Source organism: Polypterus senegalus, chromosome 16, assembly GCF_016835505.1.
Source record: "Polypterus senegalus isolate Bchr_013 chromosome 16, ASM1683550v1, whole genome shotgun sequence".
Classification (NCBI taxonomy): Eukaryota; Metazoa; Chordata; class Cladistia; order Polypteriformes; family Polypteridae; genus Polypterus; species Polypterus senegalus.
This window is the reverse complement of record NC_053169.1, coordinates 296,258-314,906: the sequence shown is the minus strand read 5'-3', so window position 1 is coordinate 314,906 and position 18,649 is coordinate 296,258. Positions and strand designations below refer to the sequence as shown.

General features: G+C 47.4%; 1 protein-coding gene across 2 annotated transcripts in view; it reads left to right on the top strand.

Annotated features, from left to right (window-relative positions):
• The window catches only part of atxn1b (ataxin 1b), a 180,252-nt gene that overhangs the window by 74,539 nt on the left and 87,064 nt on the right, over positions 1–18,649 (top strand). For both annotated transcript variants that reach the window (XM_039737785.1, XM_039737784.1), the window contains exon 2: positions 10,208–10,299. The gene's annotated coding sequence lies outside the window, so the exon portion shown is untranslated. The remainder of the gene's footprint in view (positions 1–10,207; positions 10,300–18,649) is intronic.

Genomic DNA, 18,649 nt, shown 5'->3' with positions numbered 1-18,649 from the left:
CTCATTGACTTTTCTGGATTTTTCCACCTGTGCGCTTTGTCGCCTTGTGGTTTTTTTTTTTTTAATACGGTATATACTCGCATTTATGTTCTCCCGCAGTCGCAGTTGGGTCACTAGTCGACGTGATTTGGACTTGAAAATGCAGTTCAAGTCCAGCAAATAACCTGAAAAGGTTCAAAGGTAAGCCGTAAATTACCAGAGGTGAAGAAAACGAGTTGGGGCTTCACAACTTACAGCTTTCCTGCAGCGGCAAAAGTTAATGAAGCCTTGAAAATGGACATAAACAGTTTTTGCAGGTGTCTCGACTTGTGTTGATTACTTACAAAGCAGTGCTGGGACAAACTGTGTATGTCTACACCCCGACGTCACAATCTGGACAGCAGACGCGAGTTTCCTGGCGCTCTTTTCTTATATTTTTTCTGCTGTTTGCATGTGAGAGGGTAGAATGTCGGTGTCTGACCCTCGCAATCCATTTTAGGCCACCGCAGCACAAGGCCTAGCGACCTTCCACACTGACAGGGCTTGCTTAACGCCTCTCGTGCCCTTCCACCTGTCAGGCAGTCATTTCGCCTTTTTTTTGCCACACGGCTCCTTGCGCCACACTGAAGCTTCCTGTTATTCTAACCAAAGGCGTGAAGAGGACCATTTACCGTAGATACTCGCGTTTGAGTTATCCCGCGAGTAAGTCGGGGCTTGATTTTAATGTATTTTATAATGTCGCTCGTATAAGTTCAATGCAGAAAACCGACGCTATTGGTCCAACAGATTACGATATGACAACGTCTGCCCACCTGAGAGCGTAACCACGGAGCACACGGCCTTTTTATTTTCTATGTATTGTGCCTACGTGACCACATGGTAATACCCGAACTATTCCGAAGCGACGTTTGCACTGTTTTGTGTTTTTTGTATCTCACTCCCTCATACACCTTTATTGTAAGAGCATCCCTTATCTACGATGGAGCGTTCGATCAGAAGGAAATGCAAAGCTGGCTTTAAATTAAAAGTCGTCAAAGTGGCGAAAGAAATTGGTAACTGCGCTGCGGTGACAAAATTCAATCTGCCTGAGAAACTGATGTGAGATCGGAGGAGGCATGAAGATGTAGGTCTGTTCAAAAATGCGACCCTTATTTATTTATTTATTTTTTTACAAGTCGGGGGTCTGATTTTATGATCGATTTTTCAGGTTTCAAGACCCAACTTGTATGCGAGTAAATACGGTAATTTTAATTCTTTCTTTGCCGTATACGAGTTCTTGTATTTGGAATTTGTCGTGTTTCGCATACCCCAACTTACTCTGCAGAGAGTTTCGGGGGTCACAAGGAGCTCAGGGTCAGCTGTCAGTAGAGCACCACTGGAGCAATCGCAGGTTAAGGGTCCGCTGGTGAAATTGGGCCGTACTGGGCGATTTTAATCCAGGACAGCGGGGTACAGCAGGGATCTCTTATGAGCACAGAGAGTCGGCTGGTGGGTACCATATTCAGACCATCGGGTAACCCCGCCATACCCCGGCCTTGCCAACACAGAAGCTTTTACCAAGATGATCTCCCACCAATGTACTGGCCAGGCCCAAACATGCTTATCTTCAGGTGGGCGACCGGTTGTGAAGTGCAGGTGGTGCGGCCATTTCAGTAAATGACAGGTGGGTGGCATCGTGCCCCCTGGAGAGCTTGATGGCTCTTGAGGGTCTTTCTCCTTTCAGTCCAGTTTCCACTCTTAGCTTGACCTGTTTATCGTTCCATGAAGTGGGCTGACCTTCATTCCCGGCTCGGCCCTTTACTTTGTCCGAGCGCCGCTGGGATCGGCTCCACCCCACCACGACCTCACGTTGGACTAAATGGCTTTGAAAAGAAAAGAAAAGCGAGAGAGAGAGAGAGAATTAGTGAATCAGCTCTGCCAATCGCATCCAATTACTTTTGTGGAAGTGCATTGCAATGCAGACCACTTGTGGGACGAGTCCCCGTCTCTATGGGAAGGTTTAGTGACATTTCAATGGGCTTTGTGGGCCATCTGCTCGAGAAGCTCCTCGCCTCTCGTTGTACAAATTAAAAGCTCTCCCTTTCTTTATGTTGCTGTTTCAGAGCCCGGGGGCTTCTCAGTTGGCTGCCCTGCAGTTCTCCGAGCTTTTCTCTCTCAAGTGCTTCTGAATTTGCCGAACTGCAAAGCTCTAAGTTTCTTTCGTTGTTTTCTTTCCTCCATAAAAGCATTTTAACCGGAGCCAAAGCAAGAAGATTTAATTAGACAAGTAGAGGATGTGGAAGGAATTTCTGCAACTTCCTTGTGCGTCTTCCTTGGTGGCCAGGGGCGGAAGACCATGTAGAAGGTGTGGAGAGGCTGCGATGGTCCGGTGGGTGGGGAGCATAAAATAACTGAGAGGAGATATTAATACCTGCCCCAGTTTTCAGAAATTTAAACAGTCCTGCTCTCCTTAAAGGAATGCAGTCGACCCCACGAAGACGCGGTTCACAGTTCGCGGCCTCAGTCATTCACTGATTTTTTTTCTTCCTTACAACCTAACTAATAATTGTTAGCGGAAAGCGCAAATATCCTCCGCAATTTTATGGCTTTTTTCGTTTCAGTACCGGGCTGTAGAGAGAACACAAAGCAACCGCAGAGGAAAAGGCGGCTTGGGATGGTGAAAGTAGCCAATCCGAGAGCGTTATTCATTTCTCCTTGCTGCCGATTGGCTGCTGCTCTGTGACACATCTCCGGCAGATGCAGCCCAGCATTCCCCACATCATAACCGTTCACCGCGTGTAGCTCTCTCGAGTGTTTCGCTCAGTGTTCTCGTGTAAGATGTCACCCAAACGTCCTGCACCTTCTAAGGCTTCTGGCAATGAACCGAAGCGGCAGAAAATGTTTAAGACATTCCAGGAGAAGGTTAAACTACTGGATTTGCTCCTGGAACTAAAAAGTTACGCTGCAGTAGCCACCTGAGGAGCGGTAAATCCTCTGCTTTGCTGTGCAGTCATTATCTTCATTACATACCTTCATCGTCCTGCACATCTTCATCATCTTCAATCAATATCATTCATTATTGGGGAGTTCACTGCACTTCACTGTATTTTTATTAAATTAAATTATGTATTTACCCTACTTATACCAAAGAAAACAACCTATATATGTGTGTGTGTGTGTGTGTGTGTATGTATGTATATGACTGCACTGGATTGAGAGTGAAAACATTACGTGACATACAGCATGCTAATTTGTCAACAGGCCATCTCTGTTTTGGTACAATACGTCATTAAAGATAGACAGACAGTATAAAAGAATAAGAGGACAACACAAAAGAGTTGGGGTGCCAAGAAGGCCATCCCATGTAATTTGAATGCAGCAAATGTATTGCACCCTGTGTCTCGGCAGATGCAAGTTCAAAGAGAACTGCCAAAGGTGGAGGAGCTTCTGGCTTTCAGTCCTCCCGGCAGGAAGAGGTGGGCCTATGTAGATGGATACTGGAAGTGACGTCAGAGGACCTCTAGCTGTCAGTCATTCTGTCTGCAGAGGGAGAACAACAACAACATTTATTTATATAGCACATTTTCATACAACTGCGGTGGGTTGGCACCCTGCCCAGGATTGGTTCCTGCCTTGTGCCCTGTGTTGGCTGGGATTGGCTCCAGCAGACCCCCGTGATCCTGTGTTCGGATTCAGCGGGTTAGAAAATGGATGGATGGATGGATTTTCATACAAACAGTAGCTCAAAGTGCTTTACATAATAAAGAATAGAAAAATAAAAGACACAATACGAAAACAAAATAAATCAACATTAATTAACATCGAATAAGAGTAAGGTTCAATGGCCGGGGGGGACAGAAAAAACAAAAAAACTCCAGACGGCTGGAGAAAAAAATTAAAATAAAATCTGTAGGGATTCCAGACCATGAGACCACCCAGTCCCCTCTGGGCATTCTACCTCACATAAATGAAACAGTCCTCTTTGGATTTAGGGTTCTCACGGAAGGGCTTGATGGTGATGATGGTCACGTAGACTTCTGCCTTTTAATCCGTCCATCATTGTTGGAGCATCATGAAGCTTTGAGTAGGTGGAGGTGGCACAGGCCACCACCACAAAGAAACCGGAAAAAGAAACAGAAAAGAGAGTAGGGGTCAGTACCGATTTTAGAGCCACCATGAATAGTTATTATGATGAATTGAACATACAGAGTATCAGGATTAAGTTAAAGTGAAGTTAAATTGAAGTTATAAAAAGGCCATGGTACAGTAATGTGTTTTCAGCAGTGTTTTAAAGTGCTCTACTGTATCAGCCTGATGAATTCCTATTGGCAGGCTATTCCAGATTTTAGGTGCATAGCAGCAGAAGGCCGCCTCACCACTTCTTTTAAGTTTTGTTCTTGGAATTCTAAGGAGACACTCATTTGAGGATCTGAGGTTACGATTTGGAATATAAGGTGTCAGATATTCCGATATATAAGATGGGGCGAGATTATTTAAGGCTTTATAAACCATAAGCAGAATTTTAAAGTCAATCCTGAATGACACAGGTAACCAGTGTAGTGACATCAAAACTGGAGTAATGTGTTCAGATTTTCTTTTCCTAGTTAGGATTCTAGCAGCTGCATTCTGCACTCGTTACAAACGATTTATATCTTTTTTGGGTAGTCCAGAGAGGAGTGCGTTACAGTAATCTAGTCGACTGAAAACAAACGCGTGAACTAATTTCTCAGCATCTTTCAGTGATATAAGCGGTCTAACTTTACTATGTTTCTTAAGTGAAAAAATGCTGTCCTAATGATCTGATGAATATGCGATTTAAAATTCAGATTACAGTCAACTTTTTACCTCCGTCTTGACTTTTAATCCTAATGTATCCAGTTTATTTCTAATAGCCTCATTGTATCCATTATGGCTAATCACTAAGATTTCAGTTTTCTCTTTATTTAACTTGAGAAAGTTACTATTCATCCATTCTGAGATACAAGTCAGACATTGTGTTAGTGAATCAGAGATCGGGTCATCAGGTGCTATTGATAAGTACAGCTGTGTGTCATCAGCATAGCTGTGGTAGCTCACGTTGTGCCCTGAGATAATCTGACCTAACGGAAGCATGTAGATTGAGAAGAGCAGCGGACTCCTGATAGAGCCTTGTGGAACACCATATTGGATATCATGTGTCTTCGAGTTGTAATCACCACAACTAACAAAGAATTTTCTCCCTGTCAGGTAGGATTCAAACCAATTTAAGACCCTGCCAGAGAGGCCCACCCATTGACTAAGGCGATTTCTAAGAATGTTGTGATCAATGGTGTCAAATGCAGCACTCGGATCTAAGAGGATGAGAACAGATAAATGGCCTCTGTCTGCGTTCACTCGCAAGTCATTTACTACTTTAACAAGTGCAGTTTCTGTGCTGTGATTTGCTCTAAAAACAGGAGAGGAGAAAGATGTTAAGACCCTGTGCCAGACCCTGGTGTGGTTGTGAAATTACTGTCACTAGAGTATCTCAGCTGTCCCCTTTGGGCACATGTTTGACAACACTGAAAGGCGCTATATAGATTGACACAAAAAGGTTCTCTATTAATGAATCAGAGCAGACAAAAGGCACTTTATCACTGGATAGGCACTATATAAATGATTATCTATCTATCTCTATCTGTCTGTCTATCTGGTACATACTGTATGAAAGGCTCTTCTTTTCAGATGTGTCTAACAGATAGAAGGCCATGACATGAAAGGCCACACGGTCACTTCTTCCGTTTCGTGTTTTGACTCTCTTTCAGCTCTACTCTTCTACTAGTTCGTTTCCACAGAGCCGTTGTCCGTTTTTGTTCTTTATTTTTACGAGCTTGGCCTCTGTGCTGCTCCTCCCAGCTCTCTTTGTGAGTCGTCAGAAGAGAATGCGTTTCAGCTGCAGCCCCCATGTGTCTTTTTCTTCTGACATTCTTTTAGTTTGGTTTCGCCCGTCTCGTACATGCGCGCTTCCTTCTGCCGTTTCAGATGTGCACAGGTTAACAGAGCCTCACTCCTGGTGACTAATGCGCCTTGCAAGGGTGTGGAGTAGCTGGGCTGCGTAGTTTGTATCGCTCCTTTAATGGTGCGCACGGTTAATTGAGCTACTAGAGAAGGTCCTAAACATGCGTGGCAGCTCTGCCCCGTGGAAACTCCCTGTCCTGGTTTGGTAGGATTTTTGGATCCTCAAAGGCCGCCAGGGTTTATTTCCTTCATTATGTTCAATTCTAGCGCTGCTAGGGTCGGCGTGGCCGTTTGAAGTTGTGACCCCTGTGCAATTGACGCATCAGGGATAAAAGGACGGCAGTAAGTGCAAATCCTTATCCGATCTGCAGATGCCAAATCTCTGAAGTATTCGCCGTGTTTCTTTGTGCTCTCTCCTCGCGTGTTCTTTCAGTTTTGACCCTCTTGTTCTCTCGACCACAATTTATTGGGCTTCGGTTTTGTTTTGGCCTGACATTTTATCTTTGTTTTGTTTTTCACACTCATCTTAACGGATTTTCTGCCAGTTTGGTGACTGCCCAGTACCCAAGCAGACAGACCTCGTCATCTTGGCCCACCTTATGGTGTGCATGGGTGTTTGAAAATGACATGCTGTAAATTCTAAGGTTAAAAACGCATTAGATAGCAGCATCTGGATGGTGAACACCAGGACGAGAGCCGCCGTGCTAATGCTGGCCGTCCATCACACAAGCTGCGAACCCTAAGAAACTTGTCTTGTGATTCTGCTGCCAGGCCTGCCCATGTTGGCGTTTCTGCCAGTTTCCAAGTTCTTTTTGGACTCGCCAACACTTTGGCCTTCTTTGCAATTTCGCAGAGGGAAAGACTTGCACTTTGTGCTTAGAGTGGTCTGTCTGTCGTCCTTTTGTTGTTTGCCATTTTCCTGCCATTACGGTAGTAACGATGTCTAGATAATCATCCAGGGGGTGTAGACACACAGTTTGTCCCCAGCACTGCTTTTAAACAGATTGGAGTGTTTGTAAGTAATCGACACAAACTGGGACACCTGCAGGAATTGTTTGTGATAAATTGCAAGGCTTCACTGCAGGAAAGCAGTAAGTTGTGAACCCCTTACTTGTTCCTATTATTATTCAGGTTTTGGTAAACGAAATGTTTTCCGCTTACCTTTGTCACATTTCAAGTTATTCACTGCACTTCAATGAATTCAATTGAAACCGCTGCGGGTAATGAACTGAGATCAAGATGAACGAGTCTTGGCATACAGAGCTGGCGTGGCTGTCATTTGCCTGTGAGATGCGGTAGCAGTCGTAAGTCGAATGGTTGTGAGACACATGAGTCACGAGTCGACAACTAACCTGTATTTGAGATTTGTATAAAAACTTGAAACGCATATTCTTTCTTTCTCGACTCTCAAAATACTTTCCGATGTCGTCTTCCCGTTTCGATTTGTTTCTGGTTGATTAAATGGCCCTCTTCACGCCTTCAGCGTGGCAAAATGACTGCGATCAGGTGGAAGGACATGGGAGACGTTAAGCAAGCCCTGTCCGTGTGGAAGGTGGCTAGGCCGAGTGCTGGGGTAGCCTAAAGTAACACGAGGGGCAGGTCGATTGTGAGGGTCAGACACCGACACTCTACCCTCTCGCGTGCAAACAACCGAAAAACTAGGGCGCCAGGAAACTCGCGTCTGCAGGCCGGATTATGACGTCGAGGGTGTAGGCACACACAGTTTGTCCCCAGCACTGCTTTAAACCGGTTTGGAGGGTTTGTAAGTAATCGTCACACATTGGGACACCTGCAGGAATTGTTTGTGTTAAATTTCAAGGCTTTTCTGCAGGAAAGCAGTAAGTTGTGAACCCCTTACTTGCTCCTTTTATTTTTTCAGTTACTTATTTATAAAGCACTTTAAAAACGACATCACGGCTGAGCAAAGTGCTGTACAATAAAACCCGACATATAAGACACACAGTAACCGAAAGGTAAAAGAAGCAGAAACACACAAGAGCTGAAGAAATAATAATAAAAAAGTACACAGATCGTCAACATCTCACCGTGGGTCAAAGGCCAGGGAGTGAAAGTGTGTTTTTAAAATAAGATTTAAAGACCGCAAGTGAAGGAGACAACCTAACGTGTAATGGCAAATCGTTCCAGAGTTTTGGAGCTGCAACTGAAAAAGCCCAATCACCTTGTGATACAATAAGACACCCACCCATCCATCCACTTTCCAACTCGCTGAATCCGAACACAGGGTCACGGGGGTCTGCTGGAGCCAATCCCAGACAACACAGGGCGCAAGGCAGGAAACAAACCCTAGGCAGGGCGCCAACCCACCGCAGGGCACACACACACACACACCCACTAGGGACAATTTAGGATCGCCAATCCACCAAACCTGCATGTCTTTGGACTGTGGGAGGAAACCCACGCAGACACGGGGAGAACAAGCAAACTCCACGCAGGGAGGACCCGGGAAGCGAACCCTTAAGGGTCTCCTAACTGTGAGGCAGCTTCACTACCCACTGCGCCACCGTGCCGCCCCTACAATAAGACATAATAAAGGTTTGGGGCAGCCATCTGTATAATATGTCCTGGCGGGCTGCAAAAGGTAGAAATATCAAATAGAGTTGTTCACAAGACTGAGTCAAGATGGCAGCTTTAAAGGCCCATATAGGAAGTGGCATCATCATGGGGGCTGGCACTGAAAGTGATGTCATTGGAACTGGAATTTATGTTATCCAATGCGCTGATTTCCCAGGAAGGGTCTGCAAGGAACTAAGAAGGACAGTCTGTGCACCCCGCCTCCCCCTGGTCTGATGTAGTATTACAATTACTTGAGCCCTTTAGTGCCCTGCAGTAGGCTGGCGCCCTGTCCGGGGTTTGTTTCCTGCCTAGCACCCTGTGTTGGCTGGGACTGGCTTCAGCGGAGCCCTGTGACCCTGTAGTTAGGATATAGTGGATTAGATAATGGATGGATGGATGGATGAGCCCTTTAGCTGTCTCCTACTTGCACGTGTGTGACAACTTCTATGTTTGCATCGTGTCTTGGGAATAAGTAAAAGCATCTGGTCTGCTGACCTGAGAGGGTGAGACGGTACAGCAGTTCCAACAGATAAAATGGGGCACAACTGTTAAAAGATTTCGAAAACAAATACAAGGATCTTAAAATGGATTTGAAAACGAACTGGAAGCAAGTGCAGGGAAGCCAAAATTGGGGTAACGTGTTCATGCTTTTCTTGTAGCAGTTAAAAATCGAGGAGTGGCATTTTGCACCAGCTCTAGGCGAGCAATGGAGGCCTGGCTGATTCCAAATCAGTTTTTGAGAAGCTAAACGTTTCAAGCTTACCTTTGTCCCGTCTCAAGTTATTCACTCGGCTTGAACTGCTTAAATGTCAGTAAACGCTGTTGGTGTTGGAGAACTTTTGACTGGTAGTGTATACTGTGACAGATTAGGGCTGTATCGCTCCCTTGAACCCCTGTCCACGACTCCAGACACCAGGTAAAAGTCCAAGCGATGACTTTGTTTAATTGCCACAGTGCACAAAGCACCCTCTCCTTCACTATTCTCCTATAAATCACAATAATAATAAACCAATCCACCACTTCCAGACGCGCTGCCACCCGAGCCCGGAAGTGTCCCCAATCCCCAGTCCATGTGATTCAATATCACTTCCGGGTCAGGTACAAGTCCTTCTTCACCCCGGAAGCACGGCGCTCTTCCTTTGACGCACTTCCGGGTTAAAGGGCACAAATAAGTCTTCGGTCCTCCCTGCAGCTCCCTCTTGCGGCCCCTGTGGTACCCAGCAGGGCTGAGGATAAAAACTACAAAGTCCATGACTCCCTGCTGGTCTTCGGGCACCTCCATACTGCAGGGAGGGCTCCATCTGGCGGCCTGGGGGTGTTGGCCGGGATGACAAGCCGGCCAGATACCACAGTACGTACACCCTGAGCAGAGTCTTTTTAGATTACCTTGGGTCCGTTTGGTGCCTGGACAGAACTAACTTGACGTTGCAGAGACTAATACGACAAGGAGAAAGCCTCGACTACTACACCTCTTTTCTTTTTCTTTCCATTCTTCTCATCACGTAAGCTACAGGCTTCTCCCACCCAGAACTGCACAGCCGTCTCTCACTGAACCCACCTGTTATCCTTGGTTGGACATGCAAGTGAGAATGTCTCTGGACTCTGAACCCCCGTGACGGCGAGACGGCGGCTACTAACGGGTCACAGTGTGGCGTCTCCCCCGCCTGCCGCTCCTCTAATTGCGTCTTTTGTTTTGCAGGTAATGGTGGCTGAATCTCCAGAGCACAGGCCGCAGATACAGACAGTCGAGATTTCAGGTGGCGTCCTCAAGGTCTACGTGGTGCGTCTGGGGTGAGTCTTGACTTTTTTCTTCTTCTGCGTGATGTGGAGGTGCCATCCACGCTGGTGCTACCATAATTTCCTTTGTGATGTTCCTGGAGGAGAGAATTTGGGCTCAGATTACCTTTTTGTTTTTTTAAATTTTGAGCGATGTCTGATGTTGCTTTCCTTTATTTCTTATTGTCTTATTATTTATTACTAGGGGGCTTCACCTCCAGTTCGCTTTGCTTGCCAACCCCCCGGCCTGCACTATGTGTTTGCCTCGTTGCTGTTCTGCCGATGTACAATTTGAACAGATTTTAATTTTCATGCGAATTGTTACATTTGCATCAATGCTACGTATAACTGAATTTCGTTTCTTTCTCTCTATTAAATAAAACGACTTTTTTGAATGTTTGGCTCTGAGATTTGTTAATTGTCTTTGCAAAAGCTATTCTAACGGGAAACTGTGAATGTCTTAATACGAATGGCGTATCAAGATCTCCTTTGGTGTCTCGTGATCCGTGGACTACATTACCTTTCTTGGATACGTCCTTCTTTCTCCAGTAATTTTGTGCAGTGGAAGACTGGACGGTGTTAATGGTTGTAGATATCCATCCATCCATTATCCATCCTGCTATATCCTAACTACAGGGTCACGGGGGTCTGCTGGAGCCAATCCCAGCCAACACAGGGCGCAAGGCAGGAAACAAACCCCGGGCAGATCACCAGCCCACTGCAGGACACACACACACCAAGCACAATTTAGGATTTGGACTGTGGGAGGAAATCCACGCAGACACAGGGAGAACATGCAAACTCCACGCTGGGAAGCGAACCCGGGTCTCCTAACTGCGAGTCAGAAGCACTACCCACTGCGCCACTGTGCCGCCCGGTTGTAGATATTCTTTGTGATATTCTAAGTTGACGTTTTCATGTTCCGCACCATCACCACCAACTGTTTCAGCGTAGTCTGTCGATACGCATTTAACCAGTTTGCCGTGTAACTGATTGACATTTTTGGCGTTAATTCGTTTGACTTGGTGCTAGGATTGCCCGTGTACTCATTTCTTCTGTTGATAACCCTTCGGGATGAAATTCTTCAATAAGATTTGGACATAATACGTCGTCTTTAATTGGGAACTTAAAGTGAAGATAATGTTAAAATGTATAAGAGCTGAGAGCACAGGAAGTGTGTCTGACAAAAGCATTCACGCCAATGAGAGGTGAGGTCTTGTTTGAGAGGAGGGCGGGACTTGAAAAAAAATCTCAAGGCAAAAGTCTCGTCTCGCAGGAGTTGAAGAAATCTCTCATCCAAAAAAGTCTCATATACAGTCGGTTACACTGCTGCTGTTTCTATAATTGGAGCTCTGACGGGTGAAGTGACTTGTTGATGGTGTCAGTAGTGGGATGTGAAAGTACGTCTCAGGGTTCACAGCCTTAACCACTACCCCACCCTGCCTGCCTGCCTGACCCTCCGATACGAGGGCGTAGCCCGCCCTTTGCAGCGTTGCCAATGTTAACCTTTGCTTCTGCATTTGAACGTTTTGAAGTTTTCTTGTGTTTGGCATCCTTCACGGAGAGTTGTTAGTGGTGTTGAAGTTTCATTCCTTTCACGGTACCATTCTGTCCACTCTTGGATTTTAACCCCCTCCTGCTGTGTTAGAGCCGTCCTGCCCTGCTAGCTGTTATTTGACTACATATTATTGTTTCTGTACTGAGTGGGTATCCATCCATCCATTATCCAACCTGCTGTATCCTAACTACAGGGTCACTGGGGTCTGCTGGAGCCAATCCCAGCCAACACAGGGCGCAAGGCAGGAAACAAACCCTGGGCAGGGCGCCAGCCAGCCAACCACAGGGCACACACACACACACCAACAACACACTAGGGACAATTTAGAATCGCCAATGCGCCTAACCTGCATGTCTTTGGACTGTGGGAGGAAACCCACGCAGACACGGGGAGAACATGCAGACTCCACGCAGGGAAGACCTGGGAAGTGAACCCGGGTCTCCATACTGCAAGACAGCAGCGCTACCCACTGCGCCACTGTGCCGCCATTTTATGCACTTGTGGCATAGTGATTAAGGCTTTGGACTTCCGACCCCGAGGTTGTGGATTCAAATTCTGCTAACTGAGCCATTGGTTGGACCAAGCGAGAGTGACAATGGTGTGAATCGGTCGTCAGAGGCTGAGACGGACTGACGCAAGTGGCGCTGAATGGCCGGACTGCTGTGATATGCCTGGTGAAGTCGGTCACATGTGTTATGAATTGTGCACTCTTCTCTCTCTCTCTCTCTCTCTCTCTCTCTCTCTCTCTCTCTCAAAGTATTTTTTAGAACATTGTGGTATGTGCTGTGGGTCACTGTTGCCCCTTAAACCCAACAGACAGACACACAGGACACCGGGTAAAAGCACTAAGAAGTAATGTATTCATTCTTTTCTTCTTATAACAGTGCCACCCAGCACCACAGCCACGATAATTGGGCGAGTAACAATCACCAAGCACAATACTCTCTCTCTCTCTCTCTCTCTCTCTTTATCTCCTCCACCTCCTCCCGACTCTGGCTCACCTGCAGGGTTCCCAGCAGTCCTTTAAATAGCATCCATCCCGGAAGTACTTCCATCCTTCCAGTCACGTGACTTGCCAGCACTTCCGGGTCGGATAGTGAACGTGAGTTTTTCTTCAGTTCCATTCTGTTCCTGTGACCTTCTGCTAGTTCTGGGCTAGGTGAGCACTTAGCCGCCCATCCTTGTCTCGCGGCATCCCCTGGCGGCACCAACGGTAACCCAGCAGGGCTGTATAAATGAACTCCATGTCCCATTATGCCCTGCAGGAATCCGGGGTACCGCTACAGTCCAAGGAAGCTGTCATCTAGCGTCCTGGGGGAAGGCAGTGTCCCAAAGTAGCTGCCCCATCCTCCCACTCTTTGGGTGTCCCGGCCGGTGGCTGTTTTACTGACAACTTTTTTTTTTTTTTTTGTTGTTTTTCAAAAATTGAAACCCCCACCCATTTCCAAAAATTCTGGCATGCATCCTCCCTGAGTTGACCTCGTTGACCCCCCTCCCCAACAAGGGTGTAGCACCCAGGAGACTTGGGGTCGCGTCAGCATACTGGCATTGTGCAGAGATCTCTGAGGTGACATGACATCCACCCCGAGCCGGCGAGCCGTTTCAAGCCGAAAGTCTCCATTTCTAGATGAGTTTTGCGCCGTAGCCGGCTGCTTGCTTTTGGCATTGGTGTGGTTGACCACACAGAGCCTCAGCTCTCCAACGTGCACTGAGAACGCAGTAAGAAGTGTTTTGCTTTCTTTCCTGCGTGTCTTCATTTTTTATTTTTATTTTTTATTGTTACGAGGCATTTTATTATTATTTTTTAATGTGGGGGAGATTACAAAAATGCTGTCCATGCAGTTCCTGAGAATTGACTTTTGATAAAGGAAATCCAAATAGTAACACCAAACCCAACCCCCCAAAACCAGCAGCAGCTCCGCCCCGTTGCCCTCCTTTTTAGGCTGCTGACTCATGCGGCGTACTGTGCTGTCAGACTCCACCGCCGTGTCCGCTTACTCACTAGGAGGCGTCCCGTGTGAACAATGCAGAGCCGCTCAGCCACAATCCAAAGCAAACACAAAGGGCGCTGCTGCTCTCGCCTGAAGGGCCGCTCCTCGCTCAAGGTCTCGGACGAGACGGAGAGCAGCTTTTATTTATTTATTCTCATATGCTGGATTCGTGACACCAGTGACCTTATGGTGATTAATGGTTTCATTTCTTTTTTTTTTTTCGAAGCCAGTCTCTCTGAACGTAATCTCCTCTAGCATGTCCACCTCAGAGGAAATTAGGCTGGGACTTCATGGAAACTTGTCCTCGCTTTTTGAATTTAAGGATGAGGACCAGCCATGCGATGATATTCGCAGCAGGGGTCACTTGAACAGAAGGAGACTGCTTGGTAAAGTCCTGGGCAAGGAACATCGGAAATGCAACACGGTACGGTCAAAGGATTCCGGACCCCTGACTGCCACACCTATGGTGGGCTTGTACGCCACACCTTCTGCACACATTAATGTGCTGTGGAGTTCTTATGAAGGGGATACATCTGCCCAACAATCTACACTCCATAACACGGGTGTGGAAATTAATTAAAAACTCCAGAACTGAAATCTCCGCTTCATAGAAGCCCCTCTGACCCTTTGCTGTGTGGCCCTCCAAATTGTGCTCAGGCTCGATTTGGAGTCGGTGAGAAGTCTCAGGAAGGATGCACAACAGAATTTTTGTCAATGGGTGGGTTCACATTTTTTAAGAAGTTGCCGGTAAAATTCCTTCGGTATTTTAAGTGCCATTGCCAGAACTGAAAATAAATAAATAAAAAGACTCTAAGCTGTCAGAGTAGGGCTCCGCCCCAGCCCCTCCCACTGTGAGAGCTTGTTCAGGGCCCCTCCCACTGTGAGAGCTTGTTCAGGGCCCCTCCCACTGTGAGAGCTTGTTGAAGCCCCTCCCACTGTGAGAGCTTGTTGAAGCCCCATTCCATTCTTTGAGAGCTTGTTGAAGCCCCTCCCACTGTGAGAGCTTGTTCAGGTCCCTTCCCATTCTTTGAGAGCTTGTTCAAGCCCCTCCCACTGTGAGAGTGTGTTCAGGCCCCTCCCAATATTAGAGCTTTTTCAGGCCCCTCCCACTTTAATGCTGTCATCACATAATAGGAGAAGTCACAGAAATTAAGAGAGGGTCCTACAATTTAATTCATAGGCTTTCAGAGAAAAGGGAGATGCAAATTTGCTAGAACTTGGTAGGAGTCCACCTGTGGTAAATGGAATTGATTGGACGTCGTTTAGAAAAGGCAGACGTGTACCCAGTGTGACCAGCAGGGGGGAGCATTGCAGCCCCCAAGCCACAAGTACAACCACACTACAATACACCAGTCCTGGCTTCAAACAACACAATACCTCACAATGAAGTTCTTTATCAGTATTCTCTTCACATTTCTCTTTCTCTCGTTCCTCCATTCCTCCCAGACAAGTGTTGCCCGTCTCCTCTCCTCTCCCAACTCCGACTCGCCAGGATATGGCGGAGCAACTTGTTTTTATCTTGGACCTGTGCCAGGGCATAGCCTGATGGAAGCACTTCTGGGTCAATCAAAAGTCCCAGAAACCAAGAAGCGCCGCCCCAGTGGCACCCAGGGACCCCAACGGGGCTTCTGTACAGAACTACAGTTCCCAGCATGCCCTGTGGATGTCTCCTGGTGTACCTGACTCCAGGGTTGCTGCCACCTGGCCGTTCATACATTGTCTCCTTAACTGCAGTGGCCTCCCGGCCAGGTAGTGACTCCTGCCCTGTCCCGGCCCACGCCTGTCATCCTTCACACTGTGTATGGAAGGTCCTACAATTCACACTTCAATATCTGGGCAAAAAAACAAGCTGTGAAGTCTAAGGAGAACTCCCTGCAGACCTCCTTGATCCTAACTGTGGTGAGGCGCATATCTTGGCCTACCAGGAAAAGCTTGGGGTTGCTGCTAGAAGAGGCCTGTAGGGTGGTCTACCTTGTGATCTGGATATGGAGCTCAGATGTAAAACCGAGGTCCTGACTCTCTGTGGGCATCATAGATCCCTGGGTATCCTTCATAGAGAGTAGGGTGTACCCTGATGTCCCGGCTGAATTGCCCACCACGGTGTAGTTGTGCTACTTTTATACAAAAACCCCATAAAACTTCACAGCATACTTCGAGGCAGGTAGTCCTCGGTGTGTTGGTCCTGCTGAGCTTTTACATCACGGCACCCAAGCGGGCGCAGCTCTTCATAAATTCCTCTCGCCTTTTCGCCACCGCCAGAGAGAGGAGCACATTTTTGAAATGCCTGCTTTTGAACAGTTGCTTAGAAACCGAATCCAGTCACCGTACAGCACAGATAAATCTCCTGAACTTTTGTTTGCCGTGGGCACAAGATAAATAGATGTGAGGAGATGTTTGGGCTGAGTAGCCCAGACTAGAGAGAAGCGTAAAGCAGAACAAACACAAGGTTGACTCCGAAGGTAGGCTGAGGACGCCGGAGGGCTGGCGAGTGGAAGGGTGTGGAGGAAGGCGAACGCGTCGTTAGGGGAGCCGAAGAGAGAGAAAGCCGGTGACACGCCGCACCGCGTGGTAATTGCTGTCACTCCGCCTCGCCGCCACTCTGTGACGTGAAGGGTTTGATGTCACGCTGGGGAGCGACCTCGCTTAATTGTTGCACATAGAGAAACGCATTGTTTTCACAGCGAGAGTCGTAACAAATGGCCAAAACAAAAAAGGGCTGTGCTTGATTTTGTTGCGTGCCATTTGACCTCCCGGTCCCGGTGGCACCCATTAAACTGAGAGCCCATGCTGTGCATTGAGTCTCCTAATAATAATAATAATTCTGTACATTTATAGAGCGCATTTCTCACTTCTCAAAGCAGTGTACATACAGAGTGGGGGAGCCCCTTCAACCACCACTGATGTGCAGCACCCACCTGGATGATGCGATGGCAGCCATTTTTGCAGACATGAGCTGTTGGGTGCTGAAGTGGTGAGAGGGAGAGAGCCAATCAGAGACCGGGGGATGATTAGGGGGGGTGCAGAATGATTAGGCCATGGTGGGCAATTTAACTAGGACATTGGGGTACACCATATTCCTTACCAAAGGATCTTTAATGGAGACATAGAGTCAGGAGAGCCATTTTCACAGCACCGTGTCACTGCACTTGGGCATTGGGATCCACGTTCAGAACACAGGGCAAGAGTGCCTCCTGCCGGCATCACCAACACGTCTTCCAGCAGCAACTCAAGCTTTTCAAAGGGGGTCTCCAGTCCCAAGCACTGGCCAAGTCTGAACAGGCTTAGCTTCCACATTCAGACCACAGGGTAACACCGCCGCCTGCTGGCATCACCAACACCTCTTCCATCTGCAGCCCAAGCTTTTCCTGGATGGTCTCTTACCCAAGTACTGGCCGAGACCGAACACGCTTAGCTTCAGGAGGGTGACCTCTTCTGAAGTGCACGTGCTATGGCTGCTGGCTTCTCTTGATGCCCAGGTATGCAAAATGTTGAGCTTTCTGGGGTCCTTCTCCCCAAACAGTCAGTGGTGTACACCTGGCAGCTGGCCTCACTTGGCCCATTGATGCCATACCCAAGAAGGTGCACTAACATCTCCGCTTCCTTTGGCAGCTGAAGAAGACAAGCCTTACCTCCTGCCATTCTCACCATAAAGTCCTACAAAGTGTCTGTGCCCATAAAGTCCTACAACGGGTAGTGCACACTGCAGGAAACATCGTTGGGTCCTCTCTGTCCTCTTTTGCGGGCATCTTTGTAAAGCATTACATGTGCCAGTCCACTCATCACACATTAGCTGTTATGGTGGCAAAGGAGTGAGAGCCAGTTAGCCCATTAGAGACAGGGGATGATTAGGAGGCCAGAATGACTAGACCATGGTGGGCACTTTTGTCAGGACATCAGGATACACCCTATATTTTACAAATGCCCAGAAATCTTTTGTGACCACACAGAGTCAGGACCTCAGTTTTATGTCTCATCTAATGAATGGCACCATTTTTACAGCACAGTGTCCCTGTCACTGCACTTGGGGGCCTTGGGATCCATACATGGACCACAGGGTAAGAGCACCGCCTGTTGACCTCGCTAACAACTCTTCCAGCAGCAAAACCTGGCATACCGGTGTGTGTGTGTGTGTGTGTGTGTGTGTGTGGGCGGCACGGTGGCACAGTGGTGTTCAACCAGCCGAGGCGGGCACATGTCACTCCTCTTTTCAGATCACTCCATTGGCTTCCTGCAGCGACATGTGAATCCTACCCATAGTCGACATGTCGGCATCCCTGGACAGGAGGACACTTATGGGGTCCTACACTCCTTCTTGGCTGCTCAGGTGTGTGGATGAACAACATCTGAGGATGCCACCTCTGCGTGGTATCAAATCTCAGTCCACACTCCGTCCACCTGGGAGGCTAAGGTGCCCACCACCACTGGAAAGCCTGACTTCCTCCATGTGTTCAAGAAGCATTTGCAGACTCTCTCGTTTGGTGAATTTTGAGATTAGTTGTTAGGTTTTTGTGTTAGTCTTTTCACTTGCGTTGATCAGGTTTGTCACTTTGTCCTGTCACACTTGTTTCCAAACAGACTGATGTTGACTCGATTTTATGTTTGTCGTGATCTTCAAGTCCCAAGCACCGAAGAGTTCCAAAGCCCTTCCAATCATACCCACTAGAGAGGGATATCGCTGTAAAACCCTGGCTAGTGAGAAGGGCAAGCACCGAATCTTTTATAAGATAAGAGTTATTCTTCACAAAAGTGATACCAAAATTGGAAAATGGAATTGCCAGTCCAGGTTGAATAAAGTCCCAATACAGAATTCCAAAGG